This window comes from Tupaia chinensis, unplaced genomic scaffold (assembly GCF_000334495.1).
Source record: "Tupaia chinensis unplaced genomic scaffold, TupChi_1.0 Scaffold141530_1, whole genome shotgun sequence".
NCBI lineage: Eukaryota > Metazoa > Chordata > Mammalia > Scandentia > Tupaiidae > Tupaia > Tupaia belangeri.
In genome coordinates this window covers 943,948-962,508 of record NW_006201391.1, presented here as the reverse complement: position 1 = coordinate 962,508, position 18,561 = coordinate 943,948, and the positions used below count along the sequence as shown (strand labels likewise).

Here is an 18,561-nt window from a genome sequence, read left to right as displayed (position 1 = left end):
TCTACAGGACACTGATTCTTAACTTGGGATACCCAACTACCCTAACTCATACTCAACTACCCTAACTCAGATTTTATGAGTTTATGAAGACAAATAAATCTTTATTATTCATTATCCTTGAATTAAAATTTAATACTTCCTTTAATGCTACCTAGTAGCATTCAGTAGTACTTGTGATTCTTATCACCAACAGACCTAAATATTTTTTATATTACACAACAAGTAGCTAGAAATATCTCAAAATACCATTTAAATAAAACTCTATTTTTGAAATATGGCAGCTTTTAGACCTTCTACTAGATCTCATTAGTAAGCACTGGTGATAGCTACTCTTATAAATTAAAAACAAAATTTTAAAGAGATTTTTGCCCTAGGGTGTTTGTGCTTGCCAGAGAGAAAGAGAGAGAGAAACCGAGACAGTGAGAGGCAAAGTGAGAGATCAAACCCCATCCCCCCAAGGATATAGCCATGCCACAATCCCTTCTCCTCCAGGGATTTTGGGCATGTATATGCACATGAGTGATTTTCAGGCCTCCAGGTCCAGGTCTTGAACTGCAAGTTCCCACATCATGTGGGAGCCCAGCGATGTAACAACTATACCATCTGCTGCCCTAAAATATTTGTAATAGCTGTTTCAGTAGAGCTTACATTATGATCCTATATATCTTTATTATTTGTGTGCCTCCCAAAGTCATGTTGAAGTTCTAATCATCAAGGTGATGATATTAGGAGACAGAGCCTTTTGGGAGATGACTAGGTCACGGGGAGGAGCCGTGTTCATGAACGTGATTGGTCCCTCAGAAAAAGGGCCCAAGGGAGCTTGTCTGGCCCTTTCGTCACTTAAGGACAGAGCTAGAGGGTACCTTTCATGAACCAGAGTGAGCTCTCCTCCCTAGACAATGCAACTGCTGGCAGCTTCATCTTGGACTTTTCAGAATCCAGAATGACGAGAAGTTTCCATTGTTTATAAGCTACCTGGATTATAATATTTTACTACAGATACCTGGACAGACCAAGACAATTTTGTCATATGGACTTTCAAAAACAAAACAAAACAAAAAAGGACAGAGGGTGAACCAGTGGTGTGGTGGTTGAAGAGGATTCTGTATGACCAACTGTGTGGTTCAAGTCCTAGACATGGTGGGTTAAAAAACACACGGGGCACGTGTGCATGCATGCCCAAAATCCTGAGAGGAGAAGAGGTTGTGGTTTTGCTATCCCCCAATGGGATGCTTTCTTTCTCTCTCCCCAAGTTAATGTATGTACCCTATGGCAAAAATTAAATACATGTATATATGAAACAAAATACACACATATCCCCCATTACTCTTGTCTTCACTAGAATGCCAAAAGAGGTCTAAGGCCCCTCACAAAATTTTACGAGTACCTATTAGGTTATAATAACTAGCAGTAGAACTGCTGAATCATAAGAATTTTCACAGAATTCAATAAATTGTAACTCAAAAGGCCAGTGCCAAATTTAACCCTGCTATGATTTAAATGTTCATGCCCCCTGAAACTTGTTGAAACTTAATTTCCGTTGGGACCAGCAGTTAGCGTAATGGCTATGTTGCTGGACTCTCATTTAGTCGACCATGGTTCAAGTCCCGGACCCGGTGACTTATACTCACACCAGGCGCGTATGCGTGCATGCTCAAGATCCCAAGAGGAGAATGGAAAAGGGATTGCAGCGTGGCCATCCCCCCTGAGGGGGTGATTTCTCACTTTCTGTCTGTCTCTCTCTGACTTTCTGGCAAGCACACGCGGCCTATAGCAAAAACCTCTCAAAAAAAAAAAAGGTTAAGCTTTGGGGCCCGCAAGTGGTGTGGTAGTTAAAGCAAGTGGTGTGGTAGTTAAAATACTAGGGGGATGATTTCTCACTCCCCTCCCGACACCCAGCAAGTGCAGGCACCCTTCAGCAAAAAATAAAAAGTGAAGCCTTGGGGCCAGTAGGCGGTAGGATGGTTAAGGTGTTAGACTTCTCCATGGCCAAACATGGCTCGAGTTTCGGACCTGACAATCTGCTTTCTCGGGTTCCCTCTTTCTCTGGTAAACTAAAGAAGGATAATATCAAATAAAATTAAATAATTCTTTTTTTTAAAAAAGTGAAGTTTTTAGAAGGTGACTAGCCATAGAGGATCTGCCCTCATGAATGAGATAGAGAATATTAAACGGCGTGAGGGGGGACCAGCAGTTGGCGTAATGGCTATGTTGCTGGACTCCCATGTAGTTGACCGCAGGTCGCATCCCAGACCCGGTGGCTTAAACTCAGGCCGGGCGCGTGTGCGCCCAAGATCCTGAGAAGAGAATGGAGGAGAACGGATTGCAGCGTGGCCATCCCCCTGCGGGGTGATTTCTCGCTTTCTGTCTCTGTCTGTCCAGCAAGCACCCTATAGCAAAAAAAACAAACAAACAACAAAAAACCACACCCACAAACACACACACACACACACACACACAAAACCCTCTCCAAAAAAAAAAAAAAGGCATGAGATGGGGGAGCCTGTTTATTCTTTTATTTGCCCTTGAGCCCCTTCTGTCATATGAGGATACAGCAAGAGACACCATCTATGAAGCATAGAGAAGGCAGAACCAGACAACGGACCTGTTGGCACGTTCATCTAGGACTCCCCGGCATTTGAAACTATGAGAAGTAATTTTTTTTATTTATAAATTATAGTTCAAAGTATTTTGTTACAGTTGCCTGGAGAGACTAAGACACCCTCCCACTGAGCGTGTATCTTACCACTGCTCCACATGCTGATGGCACTTGATGGTGTCAGATAGTAGCTTTTTGTCAATTTGATGGGTGTAAAATCATATTCTGTTGCTTAATTTATTTTTCAGAGTCAAGAAGTTTGAGCAAATTTTTGTTTTCTTGTGTACTACTTGAGACTCTTCTTCATGAGCCACTCACTCATATCACCTGCTTATCTGATTTGTAGGAATTCTTCACTTATTCTGCACACTGATGGCTTTATTGATTTTTTTTTTTTTTGAGAGGTTTTCACTATAGGGCGCGTGCACTCGCCAGACAGACAGAAAGCAAGAAATCACCCCCCAGGGGGGATGGTCACACCACAATCCCTTCTCCTCCACTTCTCTCTTGGGATCTTGGGCAAGCACGTACACGCGCCCGGTGTGAGTTTTAAGCTACCAGGTCCGGGATGCGAACCGCGGTCAACTACGTGGGAGTCCAGCGATATAGCCATTATACTAACTGCTGGTTCCCCTTGGCTTAATTGATATTATGAGTTACAAATACCTTTTCTTAATTTGTGATTCATATTTTCACCTTGCTTATGATATCTTTGATTTTTGGATTTTTTAATTTCAGTATAATCTGTCTTCTACTCTGTGGTAGGTGGGTTTTCTGTCTTTAGTAATCCTTAAACACTGGAGCCATTATTTTTCTCCTTTTTCCTTTTTAAAATATTAATTTGTTTATGACACAGGGATTTTTATTTGGTTAGGTAAGAGAGGATTAGCTAATGATATCTCAGAATATAATTTATACTAGGATGGGCAATATGGCCTAGTGTTAAGGGAGCCAGATTACACTGTGGTTGACTGTGCAGTCTGAAACCCAGCCAGGGTGGTTTAAAAAACGTGCCAGCATGTGTGCCCCAAATAACCCAATTATACACACACACATAGATATGTCTATGTAATCTTTTCTTGTTGTTGTTAAAGAGAGGATCTAGCTCAGTTTCTTGGCCATGAAGCCCTGATCCTCCTGCTTCAGCCTCCTGAGTAGCTATGATTCTAGGCACATACCACATCTGGCCCACATTTATCTTAAAATCATCCTGGCTATGTATTTTTCAACGAGAAGAGTTTCTTTTTACAGTGAAGAAATTATAGCATAATCCAATATATTAGAATATTATCAAGAGTTTATTTATTTGCAGGCATACTTCTTTTCTTTATTTTATTTTTTTTTTGGAGAGGTTTATGCTATAGGGCGCGTGTGCTCGCCAGACAGACAGAGAGAGATATAGAGACAGAAAGTGAGAAATCACCCCCCCAGGGGGGATGGTCACGCCGCAATCCCTTCTCCTCCATTCTCCTCTTGGGATCTTGGGCACGCACGCACATGCGCCCGGCATGAGTTCTAAGCCACCGGGTCCGGGACATGAACCGCGGTCGACTACGTGGGAGTCCAGCGACATAGCCATTACGCTAACTGCTGGTTCCCCAAGGCATATTTCTGACAGTGACATTTACATACTATAAAAATCACTATTCTGGGCTGACCTCATAGTCTAGTGGTTAAAGAGAACCAGATCCCACATGACTTACTGTGGTTCGAATCTCAGCCCTGGTAGCTTGAGTAATACACAGGGTACATGTATGCACAATGTCCAAAATCTTGATAGGATGGAGAATTAAGAGAAGAAACAGCAGTGTGACCACACCCACTGGGTAGTGCTTTCTCCATCTCTCTCTTTGGAGAGTACACATAATCTCTGCCAATTAAAAAAACTAATGGCTATTCCAAAAATCCCTCATCATAAACATTAGTTCCACTATTTTAGTTCCTTATTACTCCTCAAGTAGACACCTCTACAATTTGTAGAAGTATATGTTTACTTTTATTTTCCCACATATCTTTGTTCACCATTCCATTTTGCTTCTTACTCCCTCCTCTGAGTTCAACTTTTTTATTTTTTAAAATATATTTTTCAAAACTTTATCAGTGGGGCCAGCCAGTGGTGTGGTGGAGGTGACTAGATCCCACATAGTGGATTGACCAAAAATTCCTGAAAAGGGATGAATCAGAGGAGAAGGGATTGTAGCATGACAATCCCCTGGACCCCTGGGGGGAGTGCTGTCTCACGGTCCCCCTCTCTTCTCTTGGGAGTACACATGCCCTCTGGTAAAATTTTAAAAATATTCTATCAGTGAACATTCATTAGTGGTAGAATTCTGGATTGTTTGAAATGCTTCTTTCTGCCTAGTGAACATTCGTGCCCTCTAGTAATTCAAATTAAATGAAAAAACAGAATGCTAGTAAGGGAAAAAGAAAATATAAGGCTAGGCACAAACTAATGGCCTCAGTGAGAGAGGAGTTCTTCAACCATCTTGCCAGGCACAATGGCTCAGGGAGACATTTGTCACCCCACCCCTCTTAGCAGTAAACCTAGACACAGGATTTTAAATAAGGCATGATAATCAACAGCTCAATTTACAATGATCCTCCGTTTACCCCATTCCTAATTCATGAATAGACAAGTTTTCCTAGGATCCTTCTTAGAAATTACTACCACTCCGGGTCTTGTCCCATCTCTAAATTATTACTTCAAAATTGGTTTCTCTCAAAGTTCCACAAAAGCCTCCTTCCACACCCTTTTATCACTTTTACTCCAAATCCCCAATCACAGGTTGCACCCTCTATAAAATCACATACCCCATCCACTGAGACTCAGGTTCATCATAGCGGAGTTATTTTGCCCTAGGTTATCCTCCTAAAATGTGACTTTTTCAGAGAATAAATAGTCAAAGCCTCTGGTGCCAGATGACTGAGGAAGGTGGCACTTCTCGCTTAGTTTTTAATTTTAATTCATTTTCATTTCCTATAATTCTCTAACTTGATAATTCTCATTATCACATCAATTATTCACTGTACTCCTACCATTAGTAGTACCACCACCACCACCACCACCACCACATCTTGGTGTTTCTGGTTTAAGTATGTTATTAGTCTTTTTACCTCTTTTAAAATATCATTGCTTTAGAGGTTCAATTCAACACCAATTTTATCTAAGATAGTAGGCATCTAATTTTGTCAAGTGCTTGGGTGCTGACAGTCACTCATGGTAGCTGGAGCTCTTTGTGGGATTTACAATACTTGATTAGAATCTCATATATCCCAATGGGCAGGCTCTGAGCTGATTCAGGCCTAGAGCCCTAGGTATTAGCCCTGTTCAAGATGCTAAGCACTGGATTTAAGATAGAATCTCATGTGTGTGAGTACAACTTCTTAGTTATGAATTCTCAGGGTAAATTTTTTTTGGCTGACTTAGAAGAATTCCCTCACCTTTTCCCTGCAGTGAGACTGACTTTTTCTCTAGTCTATTTTTTTTTTATTAAAGTGGTAGTTCTTCGGGGAAACTGATGCCCTTGGATCTTAGTTATGAACCGTGGGCAGACAAAACCCTGCCTATTAGTTAACAAGACTGGCAACTGTTGTAGAAAAGCCCTAGTGTCAATTTTCCCACTCTAGTTTTGCAATTTGTTCTTAGTTTTTAGATTTTGAAGATTATTCTTTTATTATTAAACGCTCAACCATGAACCTGAAAGGACATATTTTTTTGTTTCAATAAAAAAAATAACAGTGGGGTAAGTTTTCAGCTTGCCTGTTTTTCCATTTGTTAGCAACAGGGTTCTGAACACTGTATTTTTTCAAATCTTCTTTCTCATACATTCTTAGAAGTTCCTCATTTAAAGAGAATTTAGATAGAATAAAAATTAAAACTTAGATCACTTGTTAATTTCCTTACATAGGTGGACTTCAAAAAGTTTGCAGAAAATGTAATTAATGTATTTTGGTGCAAAGAATTTTAAAATCACACAGTTTTCCCTTCCATTATACACTACTCCACTTTTTGATTATTGAACTAAGAAAACTTAAAGAAACTGTGAAAAGTTTATCCAGTAGCAATTATGAAGTACATAGTCTGCCTACCAATAAATTAATTAAAAGATCTAAAAATATATTTTAATATATAATCTGCCTATTTGTCTTATTACTTTTACTTTCCTTAGCATGCAACATTCATCTTAGTTTTTGCATTAACTGTGCATATTTACAAACAGTCACTTAAATTTTAACAAACATTTGACAAAAGGATATGATGAATGTCAGAGAAAAAGTTTCTGCTATTGAGACCACAAAGGAAAAGGCATGATTTTACTAAGCATGAGAAAGGGTATAAAATTGGGTGCTTAGCTCATCAGGTGGCATGGAGATTAAGGTGGCTGGATCCCATGTGGCTGACTTCATGGTTTGATTCTTGGACCCAGCGTCTGAAAATCACACCAGGCTCCTGAGTGTGTATGTGCTCAAAATCCCAAGAGGAGAACAGAGGAGAAGGAACTGTGGCATGGCCATCTCCTCTGAGGGTGATTTCTCACTTACTTCCTCTGTCTGTGTCTGGCAAGCATATGCTCCCTACAACAAAACTAAAATGAAACAAAACCCAAAACTGGGTGCTCTGAGAGCATACTACAAAAGGCCAAACTTTGTATAATCTGGCACAGCTAGGGTTAGCCATTTAAAAGAATGGTCATATCAGTAGGTCCACCTAGGAATTAGGTGAGCTCATGAAAGTGGAAGTGGTAGTAAGTACTTATAGTTCTAGTCACATGATTTTTAAATGCTTAAGACCATAAGAATCTGTAAAAAGTGCTAAAAACAAACTTATAAATGTAAGATACAGATGGGAGGCAACCCTTCTTTTATACCCTTTCTGATTCTTAGTAAAATCATGCCTTTTACTTTGTGGTCTTGATAGCAGAAACCTCTTCTCTGACATTCATCATATCCTGTTTGGCACAACAGAAATGTTTGTTAAAATTTAAATGAATATTTATAAATTTAAATATTTATAAATATGCGCAATGCATGTATGCTTAAAGAAACTGTGAAAAGTTAATCCAGTATCAATCAGAATAAATAAAAACTAATCACACAGATTATATAAAATCGCAAATAAATTGAAAGTTAAAAAAAATCTTTTTTGAGGGGTTTTTGCTATAGGGTGTGTACACTCGCCAGAAAGACAGAGACAGAAAGTGAGAAATCACCCCCCCGGGGGGGGGGGGGTATGGCCATGCCACAGTCCCTTCTCCTCCATTCTCCTCTTGGGATCTTGGGCACGCACGCACATGTACCCAGCGTGAGTTTAAGCCACCGAGTCCAGCAACGTAACCATGACGTCATCTGCTGGTTCCATTCTACCTGTCTGTCCTTATTCTCTCATACAATCCATTTTCTACTCTGTCCATATTATAGCCAGAATATTTTTAATACCAGGTAATCGATTCTAAATGATGCTTATTTAATTTTTAGAAATACCATTTTGAACCAGAATGTGTCATATAATTCTTAGTATGACAACCTGGTTTAAAACCCTTCAACAGCTTTCTATAGTCTTTAAGATAAAGGTGGAAATCATTATGATCTATGAGGCCTCACATACTATGGTCCTAGTCCAACCCTTCCAACAAATTTCTTGCCACACTAGTCTTCTGTTCTCAAATATGTCACATGCTCCTTCCCAGCTCAGGTTCTTCACTCATGTTGTCCCCCTTCTTATGTATCTAGAATGCCTTTCCTTTTTTTTTTTTTTTTAATTTTATTGCCAGTGGGCACCTATGCTCACCAGAAAGAAAGACAGGGAGGGAGGGAGGGAGAGAAAGCATGCCCTAATCAGGGATGGTCACATTACAACCTTTCTCCATCCCATCAAGATTTTGGATGTGTGTGCATGTGTGCGTAGTCTGTTTTCAAGTCATTCATATTCATTCATTCATATTCTCCCTCTCCTTCTCTCTCTCTCTCCAGTGAGCACACATACCCTCTGGCAATTAAAGAAAAGCTACATGAGAACAGATTATCATTAACTGAGGGGAGAATACAAATCAATCAATTTGAGGTTTCTTTCTTTCCTACTCTCTCTCTCCTTTCTTTCTCTTCTCCTTTTCTTTCTCTCTCTCTTCCTCTCTCTTTCTTTCTTCCTTCCCTCCCTCCCTTCTTTGTTTTTGGCATATGCGCTGGCCAGAGAAAGAGAAATCATCTTCCTGGAGAGATGGCCACACCATAATGCCTTCTCCTTCTCCATTCTCCTCTCAGGATTCTGTGCATGTATGCACACACACCTGGAGTGATTTTCAAGCCACCATGTCTGTATTAAAACCACAGAGCTGTCAATATGGGATCCAGCTGCCTTAATCTCCACAGCACCTCCTGGCCCTAAGGCTTCTTTTAATAGTTTGTTAACTTGTTCCATCTGTAACTAAATCTTCTTTAGAGAAATATTACTTTTCCTCAAAAGGTTCATGGGAAATGTGTATTATAAATTGTGCATGATATCAAAAAAATTTTTTGCACCAATATAAACTTGTACAGACTTATGTGTCTGAACAGGATCCAATTTGAGGCACCAAGAATGATAAGACATTAGTCTGAAAAAAGCCCTATCTGAGCGACATGAATTCTGTTAAAATTGAAGCAAGAACATCACATTTATGATGAAGGCTGGGTGGAAAGGTAAAATCACTGGAGCTTTACAAAAATTTTATGGGGACAATGCCCCAAATAAATCAGGAACTTACAAATGCATAAACTGTTGAGATTAGATGATGTTGCACAACAAGTAACCCTGCATAATGGCGTATCACCCATGTTGATTTGTCAGAAGAAAAATTAATATTATTTGTGCTCGAATTGAAGAGGACCAAAGATAACGGAAGAAACAACAGAAATATCATAGACATCTCTACTGACTAAAAAAATTAAAATTGAGCAAACTTTTTGCTTGACAAGTACCAAAACTATTGCACGCAGATGTCTGCGACAAAAGGAGAGCTTTCAGTGGAAAGTTTAAACGAGTGGGATCAAGACCCTAAAGCATCTCCTCCTGAGCTGTAACAGGAAATGACTTAAGGCTCTATCAGTGTGACATTAGAGGCTAGTAAATCCAAACAATGGCTACTGAAGAGGTAGGAGTGGCCCAATCAACACAGAACTGGTCACGGCAACAGAGTTTTGGATGCTCAAAGCATTTATTGTGCTTTTAACTTATTAGAGAGCCAAAGAATGATGTCTGCTTAATGAGTGTTTTGAGAAAATTAGCTGAGACTTTAGCAGAAAAACAACCAGGAAAGCAAGATTCACCAGTCCTTCTCCACCACAATGCTCCTGCTCATTCTTATCAAACAAGGACACTTCTGCTAGAGTGTCAATGGGAAAACATTAGGCCTCCTCCTTACAATCCAGATTTGGCTCCTTCCAATGTCATTTTGTTTCCTAATCTAAAAAAAAAAAAAATTTATATGGCACCCATTTTTCCTTCAGTTAAAAGACAATGCAGAAAAGACAGCAATGACATGGCTAAATTCCTAGAACTCTCAATTCTTTTTTTTTTTTTTGAGAGGTTTTCGCTATAGAGCGTGTGTGCTCACCAGACAGACAGAGACATAGAGACAGAAAGCGAGAAATCACCCCCCAGGGGGGATGGCCATGCCACAATCCCTTCTCCTCCATTCTCCTCTCAGGATCTTGGGCACGCACGCACATGTGCCCGGCGTGAGTTCTAAGCCACCGGGTCCGGGACGCGAACCACGGTCGACTACGTGGGAGTCCAGTGACATAGCCATTACGCTAACTGCTGGTTCCCAGAACTCTCAATTCTTTAGGGATGAACTAAAGGGCTGGTACCATCGCTTACAGAAGTGTCTTGAACTTGGAGCCTATGCTGAAAAATGAAGTGAATATTTTAATTCCATATTTCCATGAACCTTCTGAAGTTCCCTCATACATTATTTCAACACCCCAAACCTTTTAAGACAATAGTAAAGTAGATCAAAACTAACATCAGCACACAAACCAACAAGAACCTCTGGGTTTATTAAACAATGTTTTCCAAAATTTTGCTACTTAGCTACTTTATTTCAGTTAACTGACAGAAAAACCCTGTGACATATCAGGCTTTTAGATGACTAGACTTCATTTTACAGAAAAACAAACTCAGAAAAATTTAATATCATCTTCAGATTTATGTGAAAAGAAGAAATAAGAATTAAGTAAAGATTTGGTTTAAACCTCATGTTTTGTTCACTATACTACACAAATACATCCTGAAACTTTTGTAAAGCTTCTAAAATATTTTTTTCCTTTGAAGATTTATATTATTATTTCTGCTATTAACTAAGAATCATTGCAAAGGATGAAGTAGTTTACTAAATTATACCTGAAGGTGAAAAAGAGGAGCCTATATTGTATAAATATTACCAACTGTCAATCAAATTTCATGAAGACAGTAACATTTTAAAATAAGCTATCAAAAAGTAGCAATAAAATGTCAAATAGATTTGGAATGTATTAGCCACAGTGAGTTTTTTTTTTACCTTCCCTTTAACATTATTAAGCTGCATATTCCTGGGGTTTAATAAAATATACCAATTATAGCATTCATTACCTTCCATATAAACTAGAGCTGATACAGCTAACCTACTCTATTCATTTCATTAATTTCTTTCCATCTACATTAAATTGTTTTGACAGGCTAAATGAATTAAATCAAGGATCACTGTCACATGACCTCCAATAACCTCCCTTTCAGACTGCTGCTGGTGGGAGCCAGGCAACAACTAAACAATTGTTCATCTCAGTACCATCCAAATAACAGCACTTGGTAGATTATTGCTGATGTAATTTCATCTTGAATGAGAGATACAATGCTAATGTTTGGTACAATGGCCATAAAACAATTTGCACATATTCAGTCCTTTGCTTTTAAGAAGTTATTTCACTTTAAGCATCCTCTAACAACTTCCTTTAATCTCACATTTCAGAATTTTATACAGCGGCAATCCCACTCCTTCCTACTTATTTGCCCCAGAAGCAAACCTTCCAAACCAACTGTGCTACTCAAGCAGTGAGACTGGTTTTCATTTAATTAAACTTGAAATTTTCACTTTACAAGCTAACAACTACAACCCAAGACCTTACCTCAAGTGTTATTTACATTTAAACTTCTACAGCATTTTTTTTTAGCAATATTCACAGTTTCACTGCTAAATTAAAGCCACATATGATAAATCTACATATCGAAATATGAGTGACGTGTCTGGAATCCCTTGATTAAAACATTTTAGGTCAGTGCTGGAATCCTCCCTCCTTATCATCTTCTGCACCACACTGACTTAGCAATGACCTGACTGAGCACCTATTACTTCTAAAGTGATACTAATTGTTGAATGTTAGGAAACAGAAATAAAAACTTGTCTTCAGGCAAGACTATAGCAGTTTGAAACACTGGTTCCCAATTCAATGTAAATTTCAGTTACCATTTGAAGAAAGAAATTTTTCAAAGACTTACTCTGTATTTTTAAAAGAAAGAAACTATATAAGTAATTATTTAAGTCTGGCATATCTATTTCTCACAGGTCTACATGGTGCAATAGCAATTCAAAGATGTATTAAATATATAGGTAATTTAGTTTCAAACACTTAAGAGTAATGAGAGATTAGAAGCCTAAGAATGCTTGGAAAAATAACTATTTAGAAGCAAAATAAAGATTCTTATACAATAACTCTTTACTGTTAAAAACAACAGAGAGCAACATGGCTTTTAAGGTATTCTGAAATACAATATGAAAATTATACCTCCATTTTATGGTCAAATCTACAAATTAAACTCCTATTGCAGATTTCTTTATGACCTTCCAGTCTAGAACTCCATTTAATTCTCCATGAAGTCTTTTTTTTTTTTTTTTTGAGAGGTCTTTGCTACAGGGTGTGTGCGCTCGCCAGACAGACAGAAAGCAAGAAATTACCCCCCGGGGGGGATGGCCACACCGCAATCCCTTCTCCTCTCAGGATCTTGGGCATGCATGCACAGGTGCCCCGGGTCTGGGACTCAAACTGCGATCGAGTACATGGGAGTCCAGCGACATAGCCACTATGCTAACTGCTGGTCCCACTCCTAGAAGTCTTTTAAGACTCATTCTAAAAAAAACACAGGGACGGCAGGTGGCATGGTGGTTAAGGGTGCTGGACTCCCACATGGCCAATCACAGTTCAAGTCCCGGACCTGGTGACTTGCTTTCGCACTTGCCCTCTTTCTCTCTCCCTCACTGGTCAAATTAAAAATAAATAAATAAATAAAGTTAAATAAAATAGTTCTTAACAAAAAAAAAAAGGGAAAAGAATCACTCTGAAATAGTACCAGTTTCAGAAGGACCCCCCCCAAAAAAGTCCTCAAAAGAAAAATTAAAAAGGAACCTGTAGTTACTATATTTAACTCCTTCTCCATCAGCTGTTTCTTTCCAATTTGGCCCACCTTTATTTGCATTTCATTTATTTTCTATTAATATTAGAAAATGCAAACTGGGGCTGGGCCCTTACTCTAGTCATTAAAGGAGCCAGATCCCACATTGATGACAGCAGTCTGCCCCAGTGGCTTGAAAAGCAAGATATGTGTGTGTATCTGACCAAAATACCAACAAGATGGAGAAATCGAGAAAAGTCAGTCATGACTTCTGATGACCCAATAGTTCATTTACTACTTTCCTTTGTTTTCCCATGCAGTCTCTGTAATTCCATTATTCTCCAGATCTCACGTTCACTGTTACAAACTAATAAAAGTTATAACTACCTCTTACCAAAATAGCCATTGCCTGATTATTCTCAAGCAGAGGACTTGTTTGATAAAAACAGTGTTTTGGGGGGAGCAGCTGCATCTGAAGAATAGGCTCAAATGTGGAAAAAAGTGAATATGGAGTCAACTGCTTGTTTTTTTTTTTTTTTTGAGAGATTTTCACTGTAGGGCGCGTGCGCTCGCCAGACAGACAGAGAGAGACATAGAGACAGAAAGCGAGAAATCACCCCCCAGGGGGGATGGTCACGCCGCAATCCCTTCTCCTCCATTCTCCTCTCGGGATCTTGGGCACGCACGCACACGTGCCCGGTGTGAGATTTAAGCCACCGGGTCCGGGACACGAACCGCGGTCGACTACGTGGGAGTCCAGCGACATAGCCATTACGCTAACTGCTGGTTCCCAACTGCTTGTTGAATAGACCGCTTCCCTGCCCCCAGTGAGTCAGTCACAGGGAGGGGCTTTTTATGACCAGCAAGTTTGGAAAGTACTCTACATTACATAAATCTAAATGCCAAAACCACCAGGATCCACCTTCTTTCTCATCACTTTCCAAACCAACCCACTACAGAAAGGAAGGACTGCTGTATTCCCACATGCTATGCTCATTTCTTCTTTCACACTTCCATTTCTAAGTAACTGACATGAGTCTTAGTTTCCTTGCCTATAAAATGGAAACACCATCTTTCTTCTCTTTTATTTATTTTTTATTCTCCCATCTGTATATCTGAATATAATTCGCACTTGGTGATTTAACACTGCAGTGAAACAGGCTGTTGATGCAGTCACCCAGAGAAGTCAGCCTTTTCTTAAACTGGGACTACATCACCGTGGCTAAATTAATTAAAAACCAATATATGTATATTCTGACTCATCTAGTTGACCAAAAGAGTTCATTAGGCAGTTTGCTCTAGAATCATATTAACAACCAAATGATAATCTAAGTGACATTGTATAAATTAAAAGTATTATTAATTTTGTTATTAATTTTGGCTACAGGCTGACCGAATGTTGGCAAATTTACTTAGTCAACTACTTACTCTGAATTCAATTACCAGTTAAAGATAAATTTCTGTAGTTTTAAGTGAAAAAGATATTGTTGGGCCAGCATGGTAGTTAGGAAGCTGGATCCAACATGGTCATCTGCATGGTTCAAGTCTCAAACCCAGAGGCCATCAGTCAAGGGAGGATGTTTTCTCACTCCCTACCCACTCTGGCAAGCGACACACCCTATAGCAAATTAGAAAAAAAAAAAAAGTTCAGACAACACCAAGTTATTTATAAAGGAAGACTGCAGCAATTTGGTTTAGATTGTCAAAACATTAATTTGGACCCTCCAGGGTGGCACAAGGGGTACTGCTGTATGCTGTTAGAGAGTCATATGGGAAGGTTCCAGGTTCATGTCCTAGACCTAGGAGGGGTACATCTGTGATCACAGATGGATGCAGGGCTGTATGGAGGACTGCAGCATAAAGACCCTGTTGAGGGTACCTCTGTCCCTCTCCCTTCCTTTCTTTCTCTCAAGAAATTAAAAAAACTTTAAAGAATTAATTTTGTTTTTATTTTGCACTTCAATCGAACATTTGTTTTGTTTTATAGCTATACACAAGGAGTGCATATTTTGTTTACTACTTACATGTATACTATTTTAATACTTTAGATTCACAGTAAGGGACCATAATTGTTTTCCTTTAAAACCTGTCTAGCGATGAGATATCACTTCACAAGAATTAGGATGGCAACTATCTAAAAAATAAAATTAAAAAAAGAAAGAAATGAAAAGGCACTGGCACGAATGTGGACAAACTGGAATCCTTGAACAATGCAGGGATCATACAATGATACAGCCGCCAATGTGGAAAACAGCATGATGGTTCCTCAAAGGTTAACACGGAATTAGCCCATGATCCAGCAATTTCGCTTCTAACTACATAACCAAAAGAACTGAATGCAGACTTCAGACGCTGATGTTTACTGCAGCATAATTCACAACAGTCAAAGGGTGGAAACAATTCACGTAGCCATCAACATGAACAGAAAATACATATATGTACAAGGGAATATTACTTAACCTTAACAAGGAATCAAACTCTTACACGTTACAATGTAGATGACCCTTGAGGACATTATGCTAGGTGAAATAAAAACACAAAAGAAGCACTGCATGCTCCTCACCCAGCTCCCTGCCCTGTTTGCTGCCCTTGCTCTCCCGCGCCCACCATGGCCGACATTCAGCAGGTGGAAGGAAGCTGGCGCCTGGTGAACAGCAAAAGCTTTGAGGAGTACCTGAAGGAATGAGGTTTGGGAATAGCACTGTAAAACATGGGTGCAATAGCCAAACCAGATTGTATCATCATCTGTGATGGGAATAATCTCACCATAAAAGCTGAGAGCACTTTTAAAACGACTGTTTTCTTGTACCCTGGGAGAAAAGTTTGAAGAAACTACAGCTGGTGGCAGAAAAACTCAGACTGTCTGCGACTTTAAGGGTGGTATGTTAATTCAACTTCAAGAATGGAGTGGGAAAGAAAACACAGTAACAAGAAAATTCCAAGTTGGAAAATTAGTGGTGGACTGTATCATGAATAATGTCACCAGTACTTGCGTCTATGAAAAAGCAAAAGACAAATTCCACCATCACTTCAGACAGGAATTAGCTGAGAGAATGAACAAGCTCAATTTAATGAGCAAATCTCCACACTATTTTTTCATTACTGTGCTCAATTACCTTTATCACAAACATTTTATATGCTACTGTTTCCAACTGTTGATCATCCCTTTAGTTAATAAATACATGTGTTTGTGCTAATAAAAAAAAAAAGAAAAAGAAAAACATAACAGGATAAATACTATATGATTCTACTTACATGAAGTATTAGGTCGTCAGAAAAGTCATGACACATTTAAGTCATGACTTTTCTGACGACCCAATACTTAAAAGAGGCATATTCATAGAGACAGAAAGTAGGAAAAAGTTACCAAGGGCTCAGAGAAGGGGACAATGAGGACTTAGTTAGTGTTTAGTGAGTACACAGTTATAGTTTGGAATGATGAAAAAGGTCTGGTTATGGATGCTAGCAATTGTACAACACTATTAATATACTTAATGACACTGAATTTAAATTTTAAAATGGTTAAAATAATAATTTTATGGTATGTATATTTTGCCACCAAAAGAAGAAACGTTAAGCATTACTTGTTTCAGAGTAACTTTGCTATTTATCGACACTTAAGGCAAAATAATAGAAGTGCAAAATTCAGGAAAACAGAGTCAGGGATGCTATTGGGAGAAAACACTGAGAACTTCAAATACATAGATAATGTTCTTACTCTACGTCAATACTCGATGTACATAATTATTTCTATTTTTTTTTTTAACAGGAAGAGAACGATTTACTGGTCATCTTATCAACTCCCTAAATAAGAAAAAAGTTATACACTTCACATGTTCTTATTTGGAAGGCAAAGAGTTAGTTCTACCTCATACTAGCCTTTCAAGAAATATAACCAGTAACTAGAGCCCGCTGCATTAATACTATTGCTACAACTTAATATACGTGTCCTTTCAACCACTGGATAGGTTTTAACCCATCTCTACAAAAGTCGCTCTGGGTCTTCAGGTGGCGTGGTGGTTAAGGTGCTGGACTCCCACAAGGACAAATGTGGTTCAAGTCCTGGACCAAGGGGCTTGAAAATCATGCTGAGCACATGTACATGCATGTGCGCCCAAAATCCCAGGAAAAGAATGGAGAAAAAGAAATTGTGGTGTAGCCACCCACCCCCCACCCCAGAGGTGATTTCTCACTCTCCCGCTGTCTCAAGCAAAGTGCATGCACCCTATGGCAAAAACCTGAAAAAATTTAAAATAAAAAAGTCACTGTACCTAATCAGAGAGAATGAGGGGGATTTAAGTATTTTTTAACTTACACAAATCTTTTCAAGCTTATAGAAATATAAAATAATAGGGCCAGCAGGTGGCATGTTGGTTAGTCTAGACTTCCACATGGCTGGTCATGGTTCAAAGTCCTGTACCTGGTGGCTTGCTTTCTCACTTTCCCTTTCTCTGGTCAAATTAAAAAATAATAATAAATAAAATAATTATTCTTAAAAATATGTAAAATCTATGCATGCATCTCCTATATTTATTGCTTCTTAATGTTTTGCCATATTTGTTTAATTATTACTATGAATTAATACCACCATTCACCCGAGAGACAATGGGGTAGGCAAAGACTTCTTAAATAAGATCCAGGCAATAATCTCAAAAATAGACAAATGGGAGTACAACTGATTAAGAAGCTTCTACACAGCAAAAGACACAGCAATTAGTGTGAATCAACAACCCTCAGAATGAAGGGTTACAAAAGAATATTTTTGTAAACCATGCCTCAGATAAGAGACTAATAACTAGAATACAGAGGGAACTCAAACAGCTTACCCCCCAAAAATGATTAACTCAATTAAAAGATGGGAAAATGAGCTGAACAAAAAAACACTCTAAGGAAGACACAGGAACACCCAAAAAGAAAAGCTCAACATCCCTCATCATAAAGGAGATGCAGATTAAAACCACAATGAGATACCACCTAACCCCTGTCAGAATGGCGAAGATTAAAAATACAAAAAATAAGTGTTGACAGGGTTGTGGTGAAAGGGGAACACTCCTACACTGTTGATGGGAATGTAAACTGGCCCAGGCACTGTGGAGAACAATATGTAGATCCCTAAAAGACCTACAAACAGAACTACCATATGATCCAGCAATTCCACTCCTGGGTATCTACCCAAAGGACAGGAGAATGCTTAGTTGGAAAAGTGCTTGCACATCTAGGTTTATTGCAGCATTATTCACGATTGCTAAGACATAGGACCAACCCAACAGATGAATGGATTGAGACAGTGTGGTACATATTCTATGGAATGTGAGTCAGCCATAAAAAACAAGTCCCTGGCATTTGATAGAAGGTGGATGAATATGGAAGATTTATTGCTGAGTGAAGCAAGTCAGTCTATGACTGACATTGTATGTCTCCACTTAACATATACCGACTGTCCACACTCTATGGTAGAGACTGAAAGACTGGAGGACACATAAGCACTGAAAATAGTTATGGACACTGGGGACAATGAGAAAGGAGGGTGGGAGAGGGTTAGAGTGTAGGGCACGACATCCAG

At 39.0% G+C, this 18,561-nt stretch overlaps 1 protein-coding gene and 1 pseudogene across 1 annotated transcript in view; one reads left to right on the top strand and one right to left on the bottom strand.

Moving 5' to 3' along the window:
• WNK1 (WNK lysine deficient protein kinase 1) overlaps positions 1 to 18,561 on the bottom strand; it is a 181,534-nt gene that overhangs the window by 105,904 nt on the left and 57,069 nt on the right.
• Positions 15,607 to 18,561, top strand: part of LOC102473923 (fatty acid-binding protein 5 pseudogene) — a 57,615-nt pseudogene continuing 54,660 nt past the window's right edge.